General features: G+C 53.7%; 1 long non-coding RNA gene across 1 annotated transcript; it reads right to left on the bottom strand.

Annotated features, from left to right (window-relative positions):
• Nucleotides 1-4,609: 4,609 nt before the first annotated feature.
• LOC142069530 (uncharacterized) lies at nucleotides 4,610-23,478 on the bottom strand. Its single transcript, XR_012665398.1, has 3 exons — nucleotides 23,341-23,478; nucleotides 5,828-6,033; nucleotides 4,610-5,254 (listed from the first exon to the last, which is right to left on the bottom strand). It is a non-coding gene; the product is annotated as an uncharacterized LOC142069530 (long non-coding RNA).
• Nucleotides 23,479-26,083: the final 2,605 nt, after the last annotated feature.

Raw genomic sequence — 26,083 nt, 5'->3', positions numbered from 1 at the left:
GGTTTCCCATATAGGGTGGTGTTTATGTGGCCATCGCTTATTAGCACCGTAGTGTCCAGGAAGTGGATCTCTTGTGTGGACTGGTCCAGGCTGAGGTTGATGGTGGGATGGATTGACAGAGCCAGAAGAGTACCCAGAAGTCACCTACAACAGGACAGGCCCAACAAAGATAACAACAGAACGCCACTAGCCATCACCTTCAGCCCCCAACTAAAACCTCTCCAACGCATCATCAAGGATCTACAACCTATCCTGAAGGACGATCCCTCACTGTCACAGATCTTGGGAGACAGGCCAGTCCTCGCTTACAGACAGCCCCCCAACCTGAAGCAAATACTCACCAGCAACCACACACCACACAACAGAACCACTAACCCAGGAACCTATCCTTGCAACAAAGCCCGTTGCCAACTGTGTCCACATATCTATTCAGGGGACACCATCATAGGGCCTAATCACATCAGCCACACTATCAGAGGCTCATTCACCTGCACATCTACCAATGTAATATATGCCATCATGTGCCAGCAATGCCCCTCTGCATGTACATTGGTCAAACTGGACAGTCTCTGTGTAAAAGAATAAATGGACACAAATCGGACGTCAAGAATTATAACTTTCAAAGACCAGTGGGAGAACACTTCAGTCTCTTTGGTCACTCGATTACAGACCTAAAAGTGGCAATTCTTCAACAAAAAAACTTCAAAACCAGACTCCAACGAGAGACTGCTGAATTGAAATTAATTTGCAAACTGGATACAATTAACTTAGGCTTGAATAGAGACTGGGAGTGGATGGGTCATTACACAAAGTAAAACTATTTCCCCATGTTTATTCCCCTCCCCTCCCCCCCACCCCCCGCCACTGTTCCTCGGATGTTCTTGTCAACTGATGGAAATGGCCCACCTTGATTATCACTGAAAAAGTTTTCTTCCCACCCCTCCTCTTCTGCTGGTATTAGCTCATTTTAAGTGATCACTCTCCTTACAGTGTGTATGGTAACACCCACTGTTTCATGTTCTCTGTGTATATAAATCTCCCCACTGTATTTTCCACTGAATGCATCCAATGAAGTGAGCTGTAGCTCAGGAAAGCTTATGCTCAAATAAATTTGTTAGAAGCAATAATGTCACAGTAAAACCAATATGGGACTGGCCTAGTCGTTTTCAAGAAGCAACACTGCCCCTCCCCTCCCTGCGCACACTTCACTGCCTGAGATTGAGCAGCACCCTCCCCCCCGCTCTAGACCCCCATGTTCATCTCCTCCCCTGCTCCAGGGCCCCATGCTCACCTCACCCCCCCTCAGCTCCAGACCCCCATCTTCACCTCCCCCTCCTCCCCTGCTCAAGAGCCCCATGTTCACCTCCCCCCTGTTCCAGACCCCCCCCGTGTTCACCTCCCCCCCATCCTCCCCTGCTCCAGACCCCGTGTTCACCACCCCCCGCACTCCTCCCCTGCTCCAGACATCCCCAGATTTCCTCCCCACCCCTGCCATACCTCCCCTACTCTGGATGCCCTCACTCTCCTCCCCACCCTGTCCTGCCTCCCCCTGCTCCACTTCCTCCTGCTACCCTCAGTGCTCTGTCCCCCCTCACTCTCCCCATTCCCTTTTCGCAGGGTCCCTGCTGCTCCTCACAGGCCCTGCGACCCCTAGCACGGCAGCCATGTTGCCGGTGGGCTTGGCTTTAATCGCACTGCAAGCAGCAGGAGGTGGCAGCCAGCACTATTAGGGGAGACAGACTGTAGGGAAATGGCAGCGTCTTGCTGGCTTCAGCCCACTGAGAGTGATAGGAGATGGCGGCCATTGTGAACAGGGGAAAACTCATGAGCTGGCACCTTCCACCATGTTTTCATGAGACAGGTTGAAAACCAGCCCAGAATCACAAAAGTCAAACAGATCGTGAGAGCTGGCAATGCTGTAAATAGTGTGACTCTCCCCAGGGCTCAGTTCTCTTGTGCAAAATGGAGAGGGTGGCATGTCCCTTCTCTGTCTACAGAGATTGTAACCTCGCTGGGGCCGGCTCTGTCTCTCATTGGGTGTGTAACATGCCAGGGCCTGGGGGGGCCTGCAGCTGGGAGGCCTGCAGCTGCTCCTGTGAGAACAACGAGACCCTTTCAAATGAAAAGCCTTAGGGTATGTCTACACTACGAAATTAGGTTGAATTTATAGAAGTCGGTTTTGTAGAAAGCATTTTTATACAGTCGATTGTGTGTGTCCCCACACAAATGGTCTAAGTGCACGTAGTCGGTGGAGTGTGTCCACAGTACCATGGCAACTGTCGACTTCCGGAGCGTTGCACTGTGGGTAGCTATCCCACAGTTTCCGCAGTCTCTGCTGCCCATTTGAATTCTGTGTAGAAATCCCAGTGCCTGATGGGTCAAAAACATTGTCGCTGGTGGTTCTGGGTACATGTCGTCAGGACCCCCTTCCCTCCCTCCCTCCCTCAATGAAAGCAAGGGCAGACAATCGTTTTGCACCTTTTTTCTTGAGTTACCCATGCAGACGCCATACCACGGCAAGCATGGAGCCCGCTCAGCTCACCGTCACCATATGTCTCCTGGGTGCTGGCAGACGTGGTACTGCATTGCTACACAGCAGCCGCTCATTGCCTTTTGGCAGCAGACAGTGCAGTATGACTGGTAGCCATCGTCGACGTAGTCCTGGGTGCTCTTTTAACCAGCCTTGATGAGGTCAGGGGCGCCTGGGCAAACATGGGAGTGACTCAGCCAGGTCATTCCCTTTTAAGTTTCATCTCATGGCAATTCAGTCCTACCAGCAGTGCACTGTCTTTTAATCAGCAGCCAGCAGAAGACGATGGCCAGGAGTCATACTGCACCATCTTCTGCTGAGCACCCAGGAGATAACAATGGCTAGCGGTCGTACTGCACAGTCTGCTGCCAGCAAGATGTATAAAGATAGATGAAGTGGATCAAAACAAAAAATAGACCAGATTTGTTTTGTATTCATTTTCTTCTCCCTCCCTCCGTGAAATCAACGGCCCGCTAAACTCAGTTTTGACTTCTATCCTTGAGGGGGCCATTCAGTTTCTCGCAAAGCCACCCTCTTTGTTGATTTTAATTCCCTGTAAGCCAACCCTGTAAACCATGTTGTCAGTCGCTCCTCCCTCCATCAGGGCAATAGCAGACAATCATTCCGCGCCTTTTTTCTGTGCAGACACCATACCACGGCAAGCATGGAGCCTGCTCAGATCACTTTGGCAATTAGGAGCACATTAAACACCACACGCTCTATCCAGCAGTATATGCAGCACCAGAACCTAGCAAAGCGAAACCGGGCGAGTAGGCAACGTCAGCTCGGTGACGAGAGTGATGAGGACATGGACACAGACTTCCCTCAAAGCACGGGCCCTGGCAATGTGGGCATCATGGTGCTAATGGGGCAGGTTCATGCGGTGGAACGCCGATTCTGGGCTCGGGAAACAAGCATAGTGTTGGTGGGACCGCATAGTGTTGCAGGTCTGGGATGATTCCCAGTGGCTGCGAAACTTTCACATGCGTAAGGTCACTTTCATGGAACTTTGTGACTTGCTTTCCCCTGCCCTGAGGCACAAGAATATCAAGATGAGAGCAGCCCTCACAGTTGAGAAGCGAGTGGCGATAGCCCTGTGGAAGCTTGCAACGCCAGACAGCTACCGGTCAGTTGGGAATCAATTTGGAGTGGGCAAATCTACTGTGGGGGCTGCTGTGATGCAAGTAGCCAATGCAATCAAAGATCTGCTGATATCAAGGGTAGTGACTCTGGGAAATGTGCAGGTCATAGTGGATGGCTTTGCTGCAATGGGATTCCCTAACTGTGGTGGGGCCATGGATGGAACCCATATCCCTATCTTGGCACCGGAGCACCAAGCCGGCGAGTACATAAACCGCAAGGGGTACTTTTCAATAGTGCTGCAAGCTCTGGTGGATCAAAAGGGACGTTTCACCAACATCAACGTGAGATGGCCGGGAAAGGTTCATGACGCTCGCATCTTCAGGAACTCTGGTCTGTTTCAAAAGCTGCAGGAAGGGACTTTATTCCCAGACCAGAAAATAACCGTTGGGGATGTTGAAATGCCTATAGTTATCCTTGGGGACCCAGCCTACCCCTTAATGCCATGGCTCATGAAGCCATACACAGGCAGCCTGGACAGTAGTCAGGAGCTGTTCAACTACAGGCAGAGCAAGTGCAGAATGGTGGTAGAATGTGCATTTGGATGTTTAAAAGCGCCCTGGCGCAGTTTACTGACTCGGTTAGACCTCAGTGAAACCAATATTCCCACTGTTATTACTGCTTGCTGTGTGCTCCACAATATCTGTGAGAGTAAGGGGGAGACGTTTATGGCAGGGTGGGAGGTTGAGGCAAATCGTCTGGCCACTGGTTACGCGCAGCCAGACACCAGGGCGGTTAGAAGAGCACAGGAGGGCACAGTGCGCTTCAGAGAAGCTTTGAAAACCACTTTCATGACTGGCCAGACTATGGTGTGAAAGTTCTGTTTGTTTCTCCTTGATGAAACCCCCAGCCGCTTGGTTCACTCTGCTTCCCTATAAGCTAACCACCCTCCCCTCCTCCCTTCGATCACCGCTTGCAGAGGCAATAAAGTCATTGTTGCTTCACATTCATGCATTCTTTATTAATTCATCACACAAATAGGGGGATAACTACCAAGGTAGCCCAGGAGGCGTGGTGGAGGAGGGAAGGACAAGGCCACACAGCACTTTAAAAGTTTAAAAGTTTAAAACTTATTGAATGCCAGACTTCTGTTGCTTGGGCAATCCTCTGGGGTGGAGTGACTGGGTGGCCGGAGGCCCCCCCACCGCATTCTTGGGCGTCTGGGTGAGGAGGCTATGGAACTTGGGGAGGAGGGCGGTTGGTTACACAGGGGCTGTAGTGGCGGTCTGTGCTCCTGCTGCCTTTCCTGCAGCTCAACCATATGCTGGAGCATATTAGTTTGATCCTCCAGCAGCCTCAGCATTGAATCCTGCCTCCTCTCATCACGCTGCCACCACCTTTCAGCTTCAGCCCTCTCTTCAGCCCACCACTTACTCTCCTCAGCCCGCCACCTCTCCTCCCGGTCATTTTATGCTTTCCTGCACTCTGATATTGTCTGCCTCCATGCATTCGTCTGTGCTCTGTCAGCGTGGGACGACAGCATGAGCTCAGAGAACATTTCATCGCAAGTGCGTTTTTTTCGCCTTCTAATCTTCGCTAGCCTCTGGGAAGGAGAAGATCCTGTGATCCTTGAAGCACATGCAGCTGGTGGAGAAAAAAAAGGGACAGTGGTATTTAAAAAGATACATTTTATAGAACAATAGGTACACTCTTTCACGGTAAACCTTGCTGTTAACATTACATACATAGCACATGTGCTTTCGTTCCAAGGTCACATTTTGCCTCCCCCCACCGCGTGGCTAGCCCCTCATCCCCATGGCTAACAGCGGGGAACATTTCTGTTCAGCCACAGGCAAACAGCCCAGCAGGAATGGGCACCTCTGAATGTCCCCTTAAGAAAAGCACCCTATTTCAACCAGGTGACCATGAATGATTTCATCTCCTGCAGATAACACAGAGAGATAAAGAACGGATGTTGTTTGAACGCCACCAAACGTACACTGCAATGCTTTGTTCCACAATGATTCCCGAGTACGTGCTACTGGCCTGGAGTGGTAAAGTGTCCTACCATGGTGGACGGAATAAGGCTGCCCTCCCCAGAAACCTTTTGCAAAGGCTTTGGGAGTACATCCAGGAGAGCCACAAATGCCAGGGCAAATTAATCATTAAACATGCTTTCTTTTAAACAATATATATTATTTTAAAAGGTACACTCACCAGAGGTCCCTTCTCCGCCTGGCGGGTCCGGGAAACAGCCTTGGGTGGGTTCGGGGGGTACTGGCTCCAGGTCCAGGGTGAGAAACAGTTCCTGGCTCTTGAGAAAACAGGTTTCTCCGCTTGCTTGCTGTGAGCTATCTACAACCTCATCATCATCATCATCTTCCTCGTCCCCAAAACCTGCTTCGGTGTTGCCTCCATCTCCACTGAAGGAGTCAAAAAACATGGCTGGGGTAGTGGTGGCTGAACCCCCTAAAATGGCATGCAGCTCATAGAATCATAGAATATCAGGGTTGGAAGGGACCTCAGGAGGTTCTAGTCCAACCCCCTGCTCAAAGCAGGACCAATCCCCAACTAAATCATCCCAGCCAGAGCTTTGTCAAGCCTGACCTTAAAAACTTCTAAGGAAAGAGATTCCACCACCTCCCTAGGTAACGCATTCCAGTGTTTCACCACCCTCCTAGTGAAAAAGATTGTCCTAATATCCAACCTAAACCTCCCTCACTGTGACTTGAGACCATTACTCCTCATTCTGTCATCTGCTACCACTGAGAACAGTCTAGATCCATCCTTTTTGGAACCCCCTTTCAGGTAGTTGAAAGCAGCTATCAAATCCCCCCTCATTCTTCTCTTCTGCAGATTAAACAGTCCCAGTTCCCTCAGCCTCTCCTCATAAGTCATGTGTTCCAGTCCCCTAATCATTTTTATTGCCCTCCACTAGACACTTTCCAATTTTTCCACATCCTTCTTGTAGTGTGGGGCCCAAAACTGGACACACTACTCCAGATGAGGCCTCACCAATGTCGAATAGAGGGGAACGATCACGTCCATCGATCTGCTCGCTATGCCCCTACTTATACAGCCCAAAATGCCATTGGCCTTCTTGGCAACAAGGGCACACTGTTGACTCATATCCAACTTCTCGTCCACTGTAAACCCTAGCTCCTTTTCTGCAGAACTGCTGCCTAGCCATTCGGTCCCTAGTCTGTAGCGGTGCATGGGATTCTTCTGTCCTAAGTGCAGGACTCTGCACTTGTCCTTGTTGAACCTCATCAGATTTCTTTTGGCCCAATCCTCTAATTTGTCTAGGGCCCTCTGTATCCTATCCCTCCCCTCCAGCATATCTACCTCTCCTCCCAGTTTAGTGTCATCTGCCAACTTGCTGAGAGTGCAATCCACACCATCCTCCAGATCATTTATGAAGATATTGAACAAAACTGGCCCCAGGACCAACCCTTGGGGCACTCCACCTGATAGCGGCTGCCAGCTAGACATGGAGCCATTGATCACTACCCGTTGAGCCCGACAATCTAGCCAACTTTCTATCCACCTTATAGTCCATTCATCCAGCCCATACTTCTTTCACTTGCTGGCAAGAATACTGTGGGAGACCGTGTCAAAAGCTTTGCTAAAGTCAAGGAACAACACGTCCACTGCTTTCCCCTCATCCACAGAGCCAGTTATCTCGTCATAGAAGGCAATTAGATTAGTCAGGCAGGACTTGCCCTTGGTGAATCCATGCTTACTGTTCCTGATCACTTTCCTCTCCTCTAAGTGCTTCAGAATTGATTCCTTGAGGACCTGCTCCATGATTTTTCCGGGGACTGAGGTGAGGCTGACTGGCCTGTAGTTCCCAGGATCCTCCTTCTTCCTTTTTTTTAAGATGGGCACTACATTAGCCTTTTTCCAGTCGTCCAGGACTTCCCCCGATCACCATGAGTTTTCAAAGATAATGGCCAATGGTTCTGTAATCACATCCGCCAACTCCTTTAGCATTCTCTGATGCAGCGCATCTGGCCCCATGGACTTGTGCTCATCCAGCTTTTCTAAATAGTCCCGAACCACTTCTTTCTCCACATGGTCACCTCCTCCCCATGGTGTGCTGCCCAGTGCAGAAGTCTGGGAGCTGACCTTGTTCGTGAAGACAGAGGCAAAAAAAGCATTGAGTACATTAGCTTTTTCCACATCCTCTGTCACTAGGTTGCCTCCCTCATTCAGTAAGGGGCCCACACTTTCCTTGACTTTCTTCTTCTTGCTAACACACCTGAAGAAACCCTTCTTGTTACTCTTAACATCTCTTGCTAGCTGCAACTCCAGGTGTGATTTGGCCTTCCTGATTTCACTTCTGCATGCCTGAGCAATATTTTTATACTCTTCCCTGGTCATTTGTCCAATCTTCCACTTCTTGAAAGCTTCTTTTTTGTGTTTAAGATCAGCAAGGATTTCACTGTTAAGCCAAGCTAGTCGTCTGCCATATTTACTATTCTTTCTACACATAGGAATGGCTTGTCCCTGTAACCTCAATAAGGATTCTTTAAAAAATAGCCAGCTCTCCTGGACTCCTTTCCCCCTCATGTTATTCTCCCAGGGGATCCTGCCCATCAGATCCCTGAGGTTGTCAAAGTCTTCTTTTCTGAAGTCCAGGGTCTGTATTCTGCTGCTCTTCTTTCTTCCCTGTATCAGGATCCTGAACTCGACCATCTCCTGGTCACTGCCTCCCAGGTTCCCATCCACTTTAGCTTCCCCTACTAATTCTTCCCGGTTTGTGAGCAGCAGGTTAAGAAGAGCTCTGCCCTTTGTTGGTTTCTCCAGCACTTGCACCAGGAAATTGTCCCCTCCACTTTCCAAAAACTTCCTGGGTTGTCTGTGCACCGCTCTATTGCTCTCCTAACAGATATCAGGGTGATTGAAGTCTCCCATGAGAACCAGGGCCTGGGATCTAGTAACTTCTGTGAGTTGCCGTAAGATAGCCTCGTCCACCTCATCCCCCTGGTCCAGTGGTCTACAGCAGACTCCCACCACGACATCACCCTTGTTGCTCATGCTTCTAAACTTAATCCAGAGACTCTCAGGTTTTTCTGCAGTTTCATACTTGAGCTCTGAGCAGTCCTATTGCTCCCTTACATACAGTACAACTCCCCCCCTTTTCTGCCCTGCCTGTCCTTCCTGAACAGTTTATATCCATCCATGACAGTACTCCAGTCATGTGAGTTATCCCACCAAGCCTCTGTTATTCCAATCACATCATAATTCCTTGACTGTGCCAGGACTTCCGGTTCTCCCTGCTTGTTTCCCAGTTTTCTTGCATTTATGTATAGGCACTTAAGATAACTCACTGATCATCCCCCTTTCTCAGTCTGAGGCAGGAGCCCTCCCCTCTCGCGCGCTCCTGCTCCTGCTTCTCATCATAGAAGCAGCATGTTTTGGGCTCTGATCCGGAGCAGCCGTTTGCCTCTCTGATTTTCTGGTAGGCTTGCCTCAGCTCCTTAAGTTTCACGCGGCACTGCTGCAGGTCCCTGTTATGGCCTCTGTCCTTCATGCCCTGGGAGATTTTGACAAATGTTTTGGCATTTTGAAAACTGGAACGGAGTTCTGATAGCACAGATTCCTCTCCCCATACAGTGATCAGATCCCGTACCTCCCGTTCGGTCCATGCTGGAGCTCTTTTGCAGTTCTGGGACTCCATCATGGCCACGTCTGTTGATGAGCTCTGCACTCACCTGCAGCTCGCCACGCCGGCCAAACAGGAAATTGAAATTCAAAAGTTTGCGGGCCTTTTCCTGTCTACCTGGCCAGTGCATCTTAGTTGAGAGTGCTGTCCAGAGCGGTCACAATGGAGCACTCTGGGATAGCTCCCGGAGGCCAATACTGTCGAATTGTGTCCACAGTACCCCAAATTCATCCCGGCAAGGCCGATTTCAGCGCTAATCCCCTTGTCGGGGGTGGAGTAAGGAAATCGATTTTAAGAGCCCTTTAAGTCGAAAAAAAGGGCTTCATCATGTGGACGGGTGCACGGTTAAATTGATTTAATGCTGCTAAATTCGACCTCAACTCCTGGTGTAGACCAAGGCTTAGGCAACCTTAGCAAAAGGATTGCTAGGCTCTTCATCTACAGTGCTGGGGGGAGTCCTCCAGATCTCTGTCCTACTGGTGCCAACTTTCCAATGTGCTGGGGGATACTCAACCCCTGGACCTGCCCCAGGCCCCACCCCCACTCCACCCCTTCCCCCAAGGCCCCACCCTGCCTCTTCCCACCCCTATCCTGCCACACCCCTGTCCTGCCTCTTCCCACCCTGTTCCTCCCCCTCCCCTGAGCATGCTCCCCCGCTCCTCCCCCTCCCAGTGCCTCCTGCATGCCGTGAAACAGCTGATCATGGTGGGTGGGAGGTGTGGGGAAGGAGGGGGAGGTGCCGAATGGTGGGGCCACTAGCGGGCGGAAGGCAGTTGGGGCAGGAGGGAGCTGATGGGGGTATTATTAGAGTCTTATTATGAAGAGGACCTGAAAGGTTTTAGCTCACAAAAGAGGGTGTTTTTTCTTCTTTATTTTTTTAATCTTAGAAGTACCCCCAACATGAAGCATTGTCTCTTCTAGCAGGGCTTGTGGGGGACTCCAGAGATGTGAATTGTGTGTTCTCACACCTTAATTGAAGGTGTTGGCTGGGGGGAATGGTGACTGTTTAACAATGACATCCTTTCTCCAAAAAGAAAAGGAGGACTTGTGGCACCTTAGAGACTAACCAATTTATTTGAGCATGAGCTTTCGTGAGCTACAGCTCACTTGCTCATCGGGATGCATCCGATGAAGTGAGCTGTAGCTCACGAAAGCTCATGCTCAAATAAATTGGTTAGTCTCTAAGGTGCCACACGTCCTCCTTTTCTTTTTGTGAATACAGACTAACACGGCTGTTCCTCTGAAACCTTTCTCCAAAGAGTTCATTGGCCATTGCTATTCAATAGGTGTTAACACAAACAAACCAAAAGCACAGCGTTTTAAGCAGCCTAATTAAATCTCCTTCCCCTCTCAGCCACTGCAGCTCTTTGATGATGGAATTTCACTAGCTCTCCAGACCCCAGTGACTCTTTGGGGCTAGACAAGATGTGAATCCCTAACATAAAAATAAACCTTTATTACTTTTTAACACAACCCCCTTTGGGCTCGTCCTGCATCAGCAAACACAAGGCACAAAGTGGCTGAATTTCCCCCTTTGCTGGTCACCTTTAAATGATCCCATCAAGACCTGGGCGAGTCCACCACAGGGAGGTGAATGGGGAGGGGGAAGTGGGCTGGCTGCTGAGACGGAGGAGGGGCTGCTGCCGTGCTGGGCACCTTGTTGCTCTCACCCGGGGAAGGGATTGGTCCGTCGGGCTCAATGGGTAGTGATCAATGGCTCCATGTCTAGTTGGCAGACGGTGTCAAGTGGAGTGCCCCAGGGGTCGGTCCTGGGGCCGGTTTTGTTCAATATCTTCATAAATGATCTGGAGGATGGTGTGGATTGCACTCTCAGCAAATTTGCGGATGATACTAAACTGGGAGGAGTGGTAGATATGCTGGAGGGCAGGGATAGGATACAGAGAGACCTAGACAAATTGGAGGATTGGGCCAAAAGAAATCTGATGAGGTTCAATAAGGATAAGTGCAGGGTCCTGCACTTAGGACGGAAGAACCCAATGCACAGCTACAGACTAGGGACCGAATGGCTAGGCAGCAGTTCTGCAGAAAAGGACCTAGGGGTGACAGTGGACGAGAAGCTGGATATGAGTCAGCAGTGTGCCCTTGTTGCCAAGAAGGCCAATGGCATTTTGGGATGTATAAGTAGGGGCATAGCGAGCAGATCGAGGGACGTGATCGTTCCCCTCTATTCGACATTGGTGAGGCCTCATCTGGAGTAGTGTGTCCAGTTTTGGGCCCCACACTACAAGAAGGATGTGGATAAATTGGAGAGAGTCCAGCGAAGGGCAACAAAAATGATTAGGGGTCTAGAACACATGACTTATGAGGAGAGGCTGAGGGAACTGGGATTGTTTAGTCTGCGGAAGAAAAGAATGAGGGGGGATTTGATAGCTGCTTTCAACTACCTGAGAGGTGGTTCCAGAGAGGATGGTTCTAGACTATTCTCAGTGGTGGAAGAGGACAGGACAAGGAGTAATGGTCTCAAGTTGCAGTGGGGGAGGTTTAGGTTGGATATTAGGAAAAACTTTTTCACTAGGAGGGTGGTGAAACACTGGAATGCGTTGCCTAGGGAGTTGGTGGAATCTCCTTCCTTAGAAGTTTTTAAGGTCAGGCTTGACAAAGCCCTGGCTGGGATGATTTAATTGGGGATGGGTCCTGCTTTTGAGCAGGGGGTTGGACTAGATGACCTCCTGAGGTCCCTTCCAACCCTGATATTCTATGATTCTATGATTCTTGGCAAGGAAGTGCTGGAAGCAGCGCTACTTAGCAGTGAGAGTGAAGACTCACTGTTCACTTTGGCCCCTCACCAAAAACGTGCCTGGATTCCAGCCTGCCCCCAAACAGACCATTTAAGCCCTAGGATGCTGGCTTACTCCTAGCCGGACAGTTTGTTGCTACTAGGGGGCGCTGTGCTGTCCTGGGCAGGGAGGAGGGCTGCTGACAGCAGGGAGTCTGAGTAAGCTGAGAAACTTGGGAGGGTCCAGAATGACACCCCCTCTCCCCCCGCAGCAGCCCTGCCTCCTTCCCTGTCGCTGCTCCAATACAACCCAGCTTCCTCCCTCCCTTTGCCCCGGGCTGGGAGGAGACAGGCCATGTCAGGCCGGGGGCATGAGGGAGCCAGCCCAGTGCTGGCAGCCGGGGAGAGCCGGAAACAGGGCCCTGGAAGCTGAACTCCGCAGCACCAGCCATGGCAGGGGAGAGGGGACCTGAGTCCCCACTCAGGCTTTGGCCTCTACACTGGGTGCAGGGCCCAGCTGTGCATGACGTCACTGCTCTAGCCAGATGGCTTAGGTAACATGGGCTGTAATGACAAGCTTTATTTTCGATACAGCTGAGTGCGAGGATGGGGCAGCTTCCTCCCAAGGCTGTCTGAGAAGCTGGCCCCTCAGAGCCGCCCATCCTATGTGAAGGCCAAAGCCTCGTCCCATGGGCCCTCCACTCAGCTGAGTCAGCCCAGACGCAGGATGGTTTTAGCCCTGTTCAAGCCTCACAGGCAGTGTGAACCGTGCACCCGCTCCTGGAACTGCAGCCACCAAGGGCCCATTCCTGCCCTTGAGCTCGCTGTGCCCCAGGGAGCGACAAGTCAAATGCTGGGCAAAGCCCTGGGCAGCCAGAAGGGTGGGGAGAGGGACTCAGCCCAGGGGGGTGGAGGGGACAGGGAGTCACAATCGAAGAGTGGAAGCTGAGAGCGTGGAAAGGAGCATGGTGAAAGGACTGGCAGGAGGGGATGAGAGCAGAGAGATAGAGTGGGGAGGGCGAGATCAGTTGCACACATACAAAATGGGAAATGACATAGTAGGAAAGAGTACTGTGGAAAGGGATCTGGGGGTCACAGTGGACCACAAGCTAAATATGAGTCAACAGTGTAACACAATTGCAAAAAAAGCGAACATCATTCTGGGACATATTAGCAGGAGTGTTGTAACCAAGAATACAAGAAGTAATTCTTCCACTTTACTCTGCTCTGATTAGGCCTCAACTGAAGTATTGTGTCCAGTTCTGGGCACCACATTTCAGGATGGATGTGGACAAATTGCAGAGAGTTCAGAGAAGAGCAATAAAAATGATTAAAGGTCTAGAAAATATGACCGATGAGGGAAGATTGAAAAACGTGGGTTTGTTTAGTCTGGAAGAGAAAAGACTGAGAGGGGACATGATTACAGTTTTCAAGTACGTAAAAGGTTGCTACAAGGAGGAGGAAGAAACATTGTTTTTCTTAAAATCTGATGATCGGACAAGAAGCAATGGGCTAAAATTGCAGCAAGGGAGGTTTAGGTTGGACATTAGGAAAAACTTCCTGTCAGGTGGTTAAGCACTGGAATAAATTGCGTTGGAATCTCCATCATTGGGGATTTTTAAGAGCAGGTTGGACAAACACCTGTCAAGGATGGTATAGATAATTAGTCCTGCCACGAGTGCAGGGGACTGGACTAGATGACCTGTCGAGGTCCCTTCCAGTTCTATGATTCTATGATCATGATGGCCCTTGTAGCCAATGAGGAGAGAAGCAGCAGGACTGGCCCTAGGTGGGCAGCTGCCAGAGGAGAGACATCCCCATGCTCTGTGCAGGCTGGGAGGCGCCCCAAGCCCTCCATCTCTCTGGAGAGGAGCATCAGCCCCGCCACTACCCAGGGGATTCAGACCGCTCAGCCATCGCTGGAGCCCTGCCAGGATCCCATCACCACATGGCACTGGGAGCAGCAGCTCTGCCTCAGCTGCTTCCCTGGCACCAGCTTCCTGGTGGCCCCAGGGTTCCTGGCCTGGCTCCAGAAGCTGGTTCTGGAGTCTTTGGGCCAGGGCTGCACTGGGTCTCTGCGGGGGTTCTCCATCTCCCCCTGGAGGAGGGAGGACAGGGCCTGACGTGCATGCACATGTAGGTCCATGTCTTCTGCCTCCAGGCCCTGCAGAGGCTCCTTTATGGTTCAGGTAGCTGGGCGTGGAGCACGTTGGTGCATACCTTCCTCTGCTGCCTGCGAGGGCTCCAATACGACCGGCAGCTCTTTTCTCTCCGAGAGGTCTTCCGCGAGACCTCTCCGAGCTGCCAGTCTTCTACCAGGACCTCCTATGGACCTGGTTTCAGCGACCAGGTCCATGGTACCCACCAAGGGGGCGGATCTCCTCGCAGAGCCCCTGCTACACAATCTTCATCTTTATGTACAGGTGGCGGAGTCCCCCCTCGGTGAGCCTGGTGGAAGTTACCAGGATCGGTGACCTCCTGGACTATGACCGGGGGGACTGGGTGGGTGCCTATGCGCTCAGTAGGCAATGGGGCTCTCCACCCTTGGTACCCCCAGCGTGTACTTCGGGAGGTGGAGGCAGCCTTATTCCACTTGTCAGTCTTTTCTCGAGTGGGTCCTGAGAGACAGTATCCCCCACCCGCCCCTTACCCTGGGCCCTCCGGATCTCTTCATCCGGCCCCTGCCCTGTGAGTCCTCTCGGCCCCCACCCCTCTGTACCTCAAGTTGGCTGCGCGATTTGCAGCCGGTTCACTTCCGAACCACGCCATGGGACCATCTCTACACGCTCGAGGTCCACATTCTTCATTTCCCCACCCTCACGTCCTACCAGCTGCAGGGGGTGGGGGACCCCAGTGGGCCAGTCTGTATTCCATCCTGGTTCCACGGCCCACCAGGGACATTAGTTGGCGGTTCCTCCATGGAGCCATGAGCAGGGGCGTGTACCTGGCACAGTTCACCCCTCTTCCTGACGCCTGCCCTTTTTGCGGTGTGCAGGAGACCCTGGTGCACGTCTATCTGCAGTGCGCCAGGTTGCAGCCCCTCTTCCGGCTCCTCCAGAACCTCTTGTTGAGGCTCTGGCTGCACTGTTCCCTGCACCTTTTTATACATGCTCAACACATCCGTGGCCCCACGAAGTCGAGGGACCATCTCATCAACCTCCTAGCCACGGCCAATGTGGCCTTTTATAACACCAGGGAGAGGAGGTTGGCTGAGGGGAGGGCCTGAGACTGTGCGGCCTGTTTTCGTTCTTTCATCCGTTCACACATCCCGGCAGAGTTCCTCTGGGCGGCGTCCGCTGCCTCCTTGGATGCTTTTGAGGAGCAGTGGGTGCTGTCCGGGGTTCTCTGCTTGGTGTCCCCTTCTGGTTCCCTAGTTTTGGCCCTTTGACCCCCACACCTGTTCCTGGTTTTTTTTTTCTGTGTTGTCCCCCGACTTTGGTTGAGTTCTGGGCTCAGTAGCTCCTCCCCAGGAGGAGGACCTGCGCACCCAGAAGGACCAGCTTCCTGGCAGGTGCTTCCATCCAGCCCTGCGCCTCACCCTGACTGCAGCAGGGGAGCACAGAGTGGGGCAGGGCTGGGGGGGTGACAGCACAGTGCAGGGTGTGATGCATGCCCTGGCCCTGCCAGTGATGTGCCTCCTCTGAGGATAAGCAGAGGCCCTCAGGCTCTGGGGCTGTCACATCCACTTGCATTCTGCTGCCCTGAGAGCTGCAGATCTGTGGACCAGCCTCAAGCCATACCGGAGTGGAGTGGCAGCCAGGGCACGCAGCCCCCTGCGGCTGGGGCGCCAAGCAGCACCAAGGCCAGGCTCTAAGGGCCCCTCCTGGATCACTGCAGGGAGGGGAGTCATGCTGGCTAAACAGGCAGGGGGCTGGGTGGGTGTGAACAGTGAGGAAACGATCCCCAACCCCCCAGAACAGGCAGCGCCGCCCTTCCCCAGCTGCTGCCCCTCAGCAAAAGCAAGTGCCTCGGTGTGAGGCCACCTCCTGGGTGACTCCAGCAGAGAAGGGGCCTGGACCGACCCCCTGGGGCTCAGATCTGGGACCAGCCTCTCCGGGCCCAGTAGCAAAGCTTGTGCTTGGGCCCATCTCTGATCCCTGAGACCCGGGGCACTTGTTTCCCAGGCTCAGTGCACAGGCCATTCAGCTCAGTGAACCCCACTGCCCTGTCACCACAAGCAGCATGCGGGGGGGGGGGGGGGGGGGGGGCTGGGACACAGTGGCCTGGCTGACAGCACCTCGCTGCTCACACCCTTCTCAGCTCTGCAGCAAGGTCTCGGGGCCACTTGCTCCCCACAGCGATGGGCTGCTCTGATGCTTTGTGCCTGAGAGAAACCCGCTCCCCATGGCCCGTGGGAGCATTATGGGGTGTTTGGGAACGGAGTAGCCAGGCCAGCCCTACTGCCCAGGGAGCAGGCCAGCACCTTGGCAACAGAGTGGGGTGTGCCAAGTGTTCCATTGGGTGATGCTGCGGGGACAGGTGAGCTTGTGGCTGTCATCCAGACCTGGGCTCAGGAGACATGGAGCCCATTCCCAGCCCTGGCACTGACTCGCTGTGTGATATCAGGCAAGTCAAAACAGTTTGACAGTTTGACCGTGTGCTTGATTGGTTGTTTGAAAAAAGTGTGAATTGGGCGTGCTTTGTTCCAGGTGAGCCTTGAGTGGGCCTGACTGTTATAAAAAGCCAGTCAGCTGCGAACCAGCGACCAGCAGAGAGGCTAACAGAGGGAGTTTGCCTGGGAGTTCGTCCAGGGAGAGCCCACTGAGGCTTACATCTTGCTGGCTTCTCTGAATAGTCACTACAACTTCTGAGGAAGCTCGTAGAAGGAAGGTAATATGGATGGGGAGCGTTCAGCTGTTGTGACCTGCACTGGATGTGCCATGTTTGTCTTTCTTCCACAGGACAGAAGCGACTTTGTCTGTACAAAGTGCAAGCTGGTCTCCATATTGGAAGAGAAGGTTCAAGGTCTGGAGCAACAGGTATCGACCCTGTGTTGCATAAGAGAAACTGAAGATTTCCTGGACAGACGTCAGGATATGCTTCTACGGGCACAATGTTCTGAAGATTCAGAGCAGGCTGCGCAGCGGGGACAGGAGGATGGGGAAGAAATATGGCAGCATGTGACCTCCAGAAGAAGAAAGGGGAGCGTCCATGTACCAGCAGGGCAGATACAGGTAAGCAACCGTTTTCGTGTTCTCTCCACAGGTACTAATGCGGAGAGTGGACCAGATGATACATCTGAGGGAAGGGAACAGAAGCAGACTCCGCCGATTGGAAGGCATGAGATGCACTGTCCCAGGGATGGGGGTTCCACGACCACCGCTCCCAGGAGGAGGAGGCGGGTGGTGGTGGTCGGGAACTCTCTCCTCAGGGGGACGGAGTCATTTATCTGCCGCCCTGACTGCGAAAACCGAGAAGTCTGCTGCTTGCCAGGAGCTAGGATTCGCGATGTGACGGAGAGACTGCCGAGACTCATCAAGCCCTCGGATCGCTACCCCTTCCTGCTTTTCCACGTGGGCACCTATGATACTGGCAAGAATGACCTTGAGCGGATCACTGCAGACGACGTGGCTCTGGGAAGAAGGATAAAGGAGTTTGAGGCACAAGTTGTCTTCTTGTCCATCCTCCCCGTGGAAGGAAAAGGCCTGGATAGAGACCGTCGAATCGTGGAAGTTAACGAATGGCTATGCAGGTGGTGTTGAAGAGAAGGCTTTGGATTCTTTGACCATGGGATGGTGTTCCAAGAAGGAGTGCTAGGCAGAGACGGGCTCCACCTAACAAAGAGAGGGAAGAGCATCTTCGCAAGCAGGCTGGCTAACCTAGTGAGGAAGGCTTTAAACTAGGGGGAAGGAGACCAAAGCCCTGAGGAAACTGGGGACCTGCGATACCGGGAGGAAGCATGAGCAGGAGAACGCGAAAGAGGAGGGCTCCTGCCTCATACTAACAAAGCAGGACAAACAGCAAGTTATCTCAAGTGCCTATACACAAATGCAAGAAGCCTGGGAAACAAGCAAGGAGAACTGGAAGTCCTGGCACAGTCAAGGAATTATGATGTGATTGGAATAACAGAGACTTGGTGGGATAACTCATGACTGGAGACTGTCATGGATGGACATAAACTGTTCAGGAAGGACAGGTAGGGCAGAAAAGGGGGGGGGAGTTGCATTGTATGTAAGGGAGCAGTATGACTGCTCAGAGCTCAAGTATGAAACTGCAGAAAAACCTGAGAGTCTCTGGATTAAGTTTAGAAGCATGAGCAATAAGGGTGATGTCGTGGTGGAAGTCTGCTAGAGACCACTGGATCAGGGGGATGAGGTGGACGAGGCTTTATTCCGGCAACTCACGGAAGTTACTAAATTGCAGGCCTTGGTTTTCATGGGAGACTTCAATCACCCTGATATCTGCTGGGAGAGCAATAGAGTGGTGCACAGACAATCCAGGAAGTTTTTGGAGAGTGGAGGGGACAATTTCCTGGTGCAAGTGCTGGAGGAACCAACTAGGGGCAGAGCTCTTCTTGACCTGCTGCTCACAAACCGGGAAGAATTAGCAGGGGAAGCTAAAGTGGATGGGAACCTGGGAGGCAGTGACCAGGAGGTGGTCGAGTTCAGGATCCTGACACAGGGAAGAAAGAAGAGCAGCAGAATACGGACCCTGGACTTCAGAAAAGAAGACTTTGACAACCTCAGGGAACTGATGGGCAGGATCCCCTGGGAGAATAACATGAGGGGGAAAGGAGTCCAGGATTGCTGGCTGTATTTTAAAGAATCCTTATTGAGGTTACAGGGACAAACCATCCCGAAGTGTAGAAAGAATAGTAAATATGGCAGGCGACCAGCTTGGCTTCACAGTGAAATCCTTGCTGATCTTAAACACAAAAAAGAAGCTTTCAAGAAGTGGAAGATTGGACAAATGACCAGGGAAGAGTATAAAAATATTGCTCGGGCATGCAGGAGTGAAATTAGGAAGGCCAAATCACACCTGGAGTTGCAGCTAGCAAGAGATGTTAAGAGTAACAAGAAGGGTTTCTTCAGGTATGTTAGCAACAAGAAGAAAGTCAAGGAAAGTGTGGGCCCCTGACTGAATGAGGGAGGCAACCTAGTGACAGAGGATGTGGAAAAAGCTAATGTACTCAATGCTTTTTTTGCCTCTGTCTTCACGAACAAGGTCAGCTCCCAGACTACTGCACTGGGCAGCACAGCATGGGGAGGAGGTGACTAGCCCTCTGTGGAGAAAGAAGTGGTTCCGGACTATTTAGAAAAGCTGGATGAGCACAAGTCCAGGGGGCCGGATACGCTGCATCCGAGAGTGCTAAAGGAGTTGGCGGATGTGATTGCAGAGCCATTGGCCATTATCTTTGAAAACTCATGGTGATCGGGAAAGGTCCCGGACGACTGGAAAAAGGCTAATATAGTGCCCATCTTTAAAAAAGGGAAGAAGGAGAATCCTGGGAACTACAGGCCAGTTAGCCTCACCTCAGTGCCTGGAAAAATCATGGAGCAGGTCCTCAAGGAATCAATTCTGAAGCACTTAGAGGAGAAGAAAGTGATCAGGAACAGTCAGCATGGATTCACCAAGGGCAAGTCATGCTTGACTAATCTAATTGCCTTCTATGATGAGATAACTGGCTCTGTGGATGTGGGGAAAGCAGTGGACGTGTTGTTCCTTGACTTTAGCAAAGCTTTTGACACGGTCTCCCACAGTATTCTTGCCAGCAAGTGAAAGAAGTATGGGCTGGATGAATGGACTATAAGGTGGATAGAAAGCTGGCTAGATTGTCGGGCTTAACGGGTGGTGATCAATGGCTCCATGTCTACTTGACAGCCGGTATCAAGTGGAGTGCCCCAAGGGTCGGTCCTGGGGCCGGTTTTGTTCAATATCTTCATAAATGATCTGGAGAATGGCGTGGATTGCACCCTCAGCAAGTTTGCAGATGACACTAAACTGGGAGGAGAGGTAGATACGCTGGAGGGTAGGGATAGGATACAGAGGGCCCTAGACAAATTAGAGGATTGGGCCAAAAGAAATCTGATGAAGTTCAACAAGGACAAGTGCAGAGTCCTGCACTTAGGACGGAAGAATCCCATGCACTGCTACAGACTAGGGACCGAATGGCTAGACAGCAGTTCTGCGGAAAAGGACCTAGGGGTGACAGTGGACCAGAAGCTGGATATTAGTCAACAGTGTGCCCTTGTTGCCAAGAAGGCCAATGGCATTTTGGGATGTATAAGTAGGGGCATTGTCAGCAGATCGAGGGACGTGATCATTCCCCTCTATTCGACATTGGTGAGGCCTCATCTGGAGTAGTGTGTCCAGTTTTGGTCCCCACACTACAAGAAGGATGTGGAAAAATTGGAAAGTGTCTAGTGGAGGGCAACAAAAATTATTAGGGGTCTGGAACACATGACTTATGAGGAGAGGCTGAGGGAACTGGGATTGTTTAGTCTGCGGAAGAGAAGAATGAGGGGGGATTTGATAGCTGCTTTCAACTACCTGAAAGGGGATTCGAAAGAGGATGGATCTACACTGTTCTCAGTGGTAGCAGATGACAGAACGAGGAGTAATGGTCTCAAGTCGCAGTGGGGGAGGTTTAGGTTGGATATTAGGAAAAACTTTTTCACTAGGAGGGTGGTGAAACACTGGAATGCGTTACCTAGGGAGGTGGTGGAATCTCCTTCCTTAGAAGTTTTTAAGGTCAGGCTTGACAAAGCCATGGCTGGGATGATTTAGTTGGGGATTGGTCCTGCTTTGAGCAGGGGGTTGGACTAGATGACCTCCTGGGGTCCGTTCCAACCCTGATGTTCTATGATTCTAAGTCGCCTCGCTGTTCCTCAGTTTCCCCATCTGTGAAATGGGAGTAACGGAGCTACTCCTGCGAAGAACTGTGAAGGCTTGAGCCAGATCCCCAGCAGGTGGCTCCAATGGAGCAAATCCAATGTACGTTGGCTGAGGATGTGACCTTCATGGGTGGCACTCACTGTGTCTGACTGGAGCATCCATGGCAGCTCCTCCACTCCCCAGGCTCTGGGAACTTCTGTTCTGACCTCTCCTTCCCCCTGGGGGCATCTGGCTTCTGGGACTCTTGCCTGGGCCCAGATTACCATTAATGTCTGGTGATAAGGGGATTTAAGCCATCTCTGGATTGGTTAGGAGCAAGGCCTGTTTGGTGACATTTTGTCCATGTGCTTGGAAGCAGGGCAGGCATTTTCTAGGAACGCTCCCAGTCAAGGGTCAGGGGAGGCCTTGTCTCTCCCTCTCTGCTACAGCCACAGAGACAGAGCACATGTCCGGTTCAGTCACTCCCCAGCACGGGGACCTGGCTGGGCTAAGCTCATTCTGCAAGGGCTCTCTCTGACTGTGAGTGTCTCCTGTGCCGAGGAGTGCGGGCTGTGGGCTGCACTAACAGCCATTCCACGCCCACTGTCCCTTCACCTGCAACCCTGGAGCGACCTCCTGCCCAGACAGGCCCTAGTTACAAGGAGCTGAGCTGAATTGCAGGGAATAATGAGCCCAGGCAGCCTCCTTGGTCTCCAGGCTCAATTACCATGACAGCTCTGCCTCGGGCCAATTAAAACAGGAAGGTGCAATTATCCTGCCAGCAGGCAGCCTTGGCTAGCTCTGGAGATGGGCTGAGGAATGTGGCTCATCAGAGTTAACTCTTTCGTGACAGACGGAGAGAGAGAGCAGAGGGTGAGTGAGAAGCAAGGGGGTGAGATGAAGATGAAAGGGTGGCAACAAGGGATGTGCCCCCATAAAGAGCCTTCAGTGGGTCACCCCTCTAGTTTTGCACAGACTATTGGGGGTGGGGCACTGGAATCCAGTTCCGGGCTCTAGAAGGAGCCCATGTGCCCCGGTCTGTGTCCGTCTGGTGTGTTGCGGTTTCCAGCCAGAGAGACCAGAGACTTTGTGACCTGGCCCAGGCACCCGTGGAGGGTCCCCAGAGCATCTGTTGAAGGTGGATCCCAGAAACAAGCCTCTCTTCTCTCTCAGGCCTCCAGATGCCCAGGGCAGTGAGGCACAGCATGCCTCTCTCTGGCTCCTCCTCCAAGGCCGGCTGCTAATGAGTGTAATTAATCATGGCATAGGCATGAGTTCTATCTCCACCTGGTGCCTTGGCACCAGCAATATTCAGAGCCCGGGGCCCAGCTCCACCCATATTTGGGGCCGAGTGTCCCCCCCCCCGCCCCCCGCGCCTCCTACGAGTGTCCCCCGGCCTCCCCTTGCTGCCCACAGGCACCCCAGCCCAGCGGCCCTGCCTCTGCCCTGCAGCTCCATGCCGCCTCCCTGCAGCAGCTGCTGCCGCAGAGTCCCAATGCCCCCAACTCGACGGCCAGGGCAGACTGACTCCGAGCCTGCCCTTCCCCCTCAGACCCTGCCCTTTTCCGCCGGGACCCTCCACCCGCACAGGGGCCCCCGCCCGCAGTCACCGCTCCTGCCCCACTGGACAAGGAGGCAGCCCCATCCCCCACCCCCAGTGAGGCTACGGTCAGGGACAACAGCAGGGGGGGAGGCGCACGCAGCACCCCCCGGCACCCACCACGGGGGAGGCGAGGGAGATTCCTGGGCCTGAGAGGGGCCCTCGGAGCACATGCAGGGACAGTGGTGGGGGGGAGTGTGCTGCTGGGGGGGCGGGAAAGGGGGGCTCCTCCCCCAGAGCTCGCTGCTGCCAGCAGGGAAAGGGCTGGGGGGAGTCCTCCTCTCTGGCCCCTGTCCCGGAGCAGCCTGCCTGCACCCCAAACTCCTCATCCCCAGCCCTGCCCCACCCCAGAGCCCACACCCCCAGCCAGAGCCCTCATCCCCCTGCACTCCAACCCTCTGCCCCAGCCCTGAGCCCCTCCAGCACCCCAAACTCCTCATCCCCAGTCCCAGCCAGAGCCCTCATCCCCCTGCACTCCAACCCTCTGCCTTAGCCCTGAGCCCCTCCAGCACCCCAAACTCCTCATCCCCAGTCCCAGCCAGAGCCCTCATCCCCCTGCACTCCAACCCTCTGCCTTAGCCCTGAGCCTCTCTAAGCCCCCAACCCCCCCAGCCCCAGACAGATCCCTCACCCCCCACACTCCTACTCTCACCCTGAGCCCCTCCCACACCCCAATCCCCTCATCTGCAACCACACCCCACAGCCCTCACCCCTGCACCCCTCCCTCCGCCCCCCTCCCATCCCCAAACTCCCTCCCAGAGCCTGCACCCCAATCCCCTGCCCCAGCCTAGGGCCTGTACCCCAGACCTCCTCCCCCACCCAAACTCCCTCCCAGAGCCTTGGGCAGGTGGGGGGCAGAGTTTGGGCAGGGGCAGGGGCAGGTTCTGGGCACCACCAAGAATTATACAAACCTGCCGTCCCTGGGCAGAGGTGGGAATTTGAGGCTCATAGGCTTTGATTTTCTGCCCTGAGGGCTGGGAGCTGAGCTGAAATATGAATAGCTGAGGGAACTGGGATTGTTCCCAGACGATGAATAGCTCATCATCAGAGACCTTCCCCTCCCCTTCCGGGGCTGGAGCACAGAGCTGCACATCCAGAGGCTGGGGGAGCAGAGGGCTCCCCACCAGCCCCACCACTCTGGGGAGGCCCCTTCTATTAGGCCACCCTGGGCTACTGCCGTCATTAGAGCAGGGGGTCAGGACTCCTCCTGCAATGCACAGCCCAAGCAGCCCCCGGCCTGCTCCTCAGACGTGCCTGGCCAGTCTGGTCAGGGTGCCCATTTTCCTATGGCCAGCAGGGGGCAGGATGACATAAATCACCACCCTTGTAAAGAGACTAAATGGCTTCTGAATGAGCCTGACCCTGCACAGTCTCTAGCTTTTACGGCCATGAGCAGAGCTGCTGGGACCAGTGGTGCCCCCTGTACGGACCCGGTTTGCTGGCACCACTAAGACAATAACATGCCTGCATAGGTTTGATCCTGCATGGTGCTGAGCACCACTGGTGACTCTAGCAGGGTGGGAGGGCACTCAGCACCACCCAGCATCACTCGCTGGGGTATGCGGGGAAGGGAGATGAACCCAGGCAGCAGCCTGGGCCCACCATCATCTGCTTTCCTGGACCCCATCCTCCCCCTCCTTGCTTGCAGCTTCCCCGACCCTGCCCAGCCTCTGCTTCTTCCCTCCCCATCTCCATTCTCCCCGGCCTTCATGTGTCTCATTCCCCCTCCCCCCCACCCCCTGGCCAGGCAGGGTACCCCAGGCCACACCCAGCATTGTGGCACACACGCTGCCCTGGGGGGGCCAGCCTGACATTCCGGGGCCTGACCCAGCAGATTCGTCACTTGTCTCTCCCCAGCGTGCAGGGAAATGGGGGATGCTCGCACCCACAGCTGGTCAAGGGATGCTTCAGGCCCGGATTGAGCCTCGGAGGGGATAGATGAAGGTAGGGTGACCAGATGTCCCGATTTTACAGGGGCAGTCCCGATTTTTGTGTCTTTTTTCACATAGGCACCTATTACCCCCCCACCTCCTGTCCCGATTTTTGACACTTGCTGTCTGGTCAGCCTCGATGAAGGGGCTGGCCCCAGGGGAGTGCTACGTTAGCAGCGCACCGACTCCTTGCCATCTCCCCCGGGCCAATTCTGCAGGCAGGAGCTGCTCCAATCAGCCCTCGCCACCGCAGGCACCGGCCCTGCTGGGGAGCCAGAGCTGTGAATAGCAATTTGCCTTCAACAAATTAAACACCAAAAGCATATGTTCCCGGTCACCCTGTCACCTCCGCTCTGCCACAAATCATCTGCCAAGCCCTTTGCTCTCTGGAGAGCTGCCCGCGATCACAGTGATACGTGCCGAGCGCTGCTGGGCCCCGCAGCCACGCGCCCTCTGCACAGCACAGGCAGCCGGCGCAGCTGGCAGCATTCGAACTCGCAGCTTCCAACACCAGTAACTGTCAGCCCCAGGGACCCAGCTGGCCGGCCCTGAGGAGCCATTAGAGGGGAGCAATTCTGGCATATTCCAGTAGAAGGCCGTGGGACATACACATTAGAGACCATTATCCCTCAGGAGTGGGGACACAGCATGGTGCACAGGCTTCACGCACCACCAACCCCACCAGAAATACTCCACGAGTCAGCCAGAGATTCCCACTAGGATCTGAACTCCGCACCGTGTGCTCCAGCCACACAGGCTCTCAAGTCAGGAGAGCTAAAGCAGCCAGGGCAGGCTGGGGCCCTGTGGAAGTCAGCGGGTGCGACTGACACACAGCTCTGCCTTGCAGCAGGTAAGGATTATTTTGTACCACAACAGGGTAGGCACCAACCCCACTGCCTGTGGGAAGGGTCAGCCCTGCCTGAGCTCAGCAAGCAGTGGGAGCTGGTGTATTCAGCAGCAGGCCCTGGACTGGATTTGAGTTCCTTGTGTCAGCTGCAGGGCGGGTACGGGTGTGGCTCAGATGTTGTTCCCACTATGCAGCAGGTGTTCGGGACACTGAGCCCAGCCAGTGCTGGCCCTCATGTTGCCAGGACTGGTACAGCTGTCCCACTGCTGGAATGTGGGCACTGATTTGGCTACAGGGCAGTGCCCAGGTACCCGCCCAGGGATCTAGTCTGCTGACTATTGTGTAGTCACTGTGGGGTTTCCATCTCAGCCTGCTGCCCCTGCCTCTGGAGTGGATTCTCCGGCCCCTCCCCTGGCATGGAAGGGATCCCAGGATGGCCCTGCCCTGCTCAGTGCTGTTTAGCCCTTGGTTTCTTAGTGCCATGGGTGGTGGGAGTGTCTGGCATGGCGCAAGTTTGTGGCCTGGGCTCTGCTGCAGAGGCCTATGGGTAATCCATCCCTATTGCTGCCTCACTCCATTCCCAGCACCCCACCAGCACACACCAGGGGGGCTGAGAAATCTGAGGGTGTGGGGTTCCCAGGCAGAGCATCAGGTATTGGGCACTGTCAGAGGGAAGATGCTGGATGCTCGTTAGCCCTGTGGTTTGCTCCGGAGGGGCAGGAGATGGGACACGGCACTAGCTGGATCAGTGAGTCGGCATCTTCATTACTCATCCATAGAGAGTGATGCTGAGAGCGCGGCTGCACCGGGGACAGCGGCAGCTCCGTGGTTATCCTGAGATACGGCAGCTGTGCGTCCCACACAAACGATCCCCCG

This window comes from Caretta caretta, chromosome 18, assembly GCF_965140235.1.
Source record: "Caretta caretta isolate rCarCar2 chromosome 18, rCarCar1.hap1, whole genome shotgun sequence".
NCBI classification, from domain to species: domain Eukaryota; kingdom Metazoa; phylum Chordata; order Testudines; family Cheloniidae; genus Caretta; species Caretta caretta.
The sequence above is the reverse complement of the archived record's forward strand: the minus strand, read 5'-3'. Positions and strand labels throughout refer to the sequence as shown.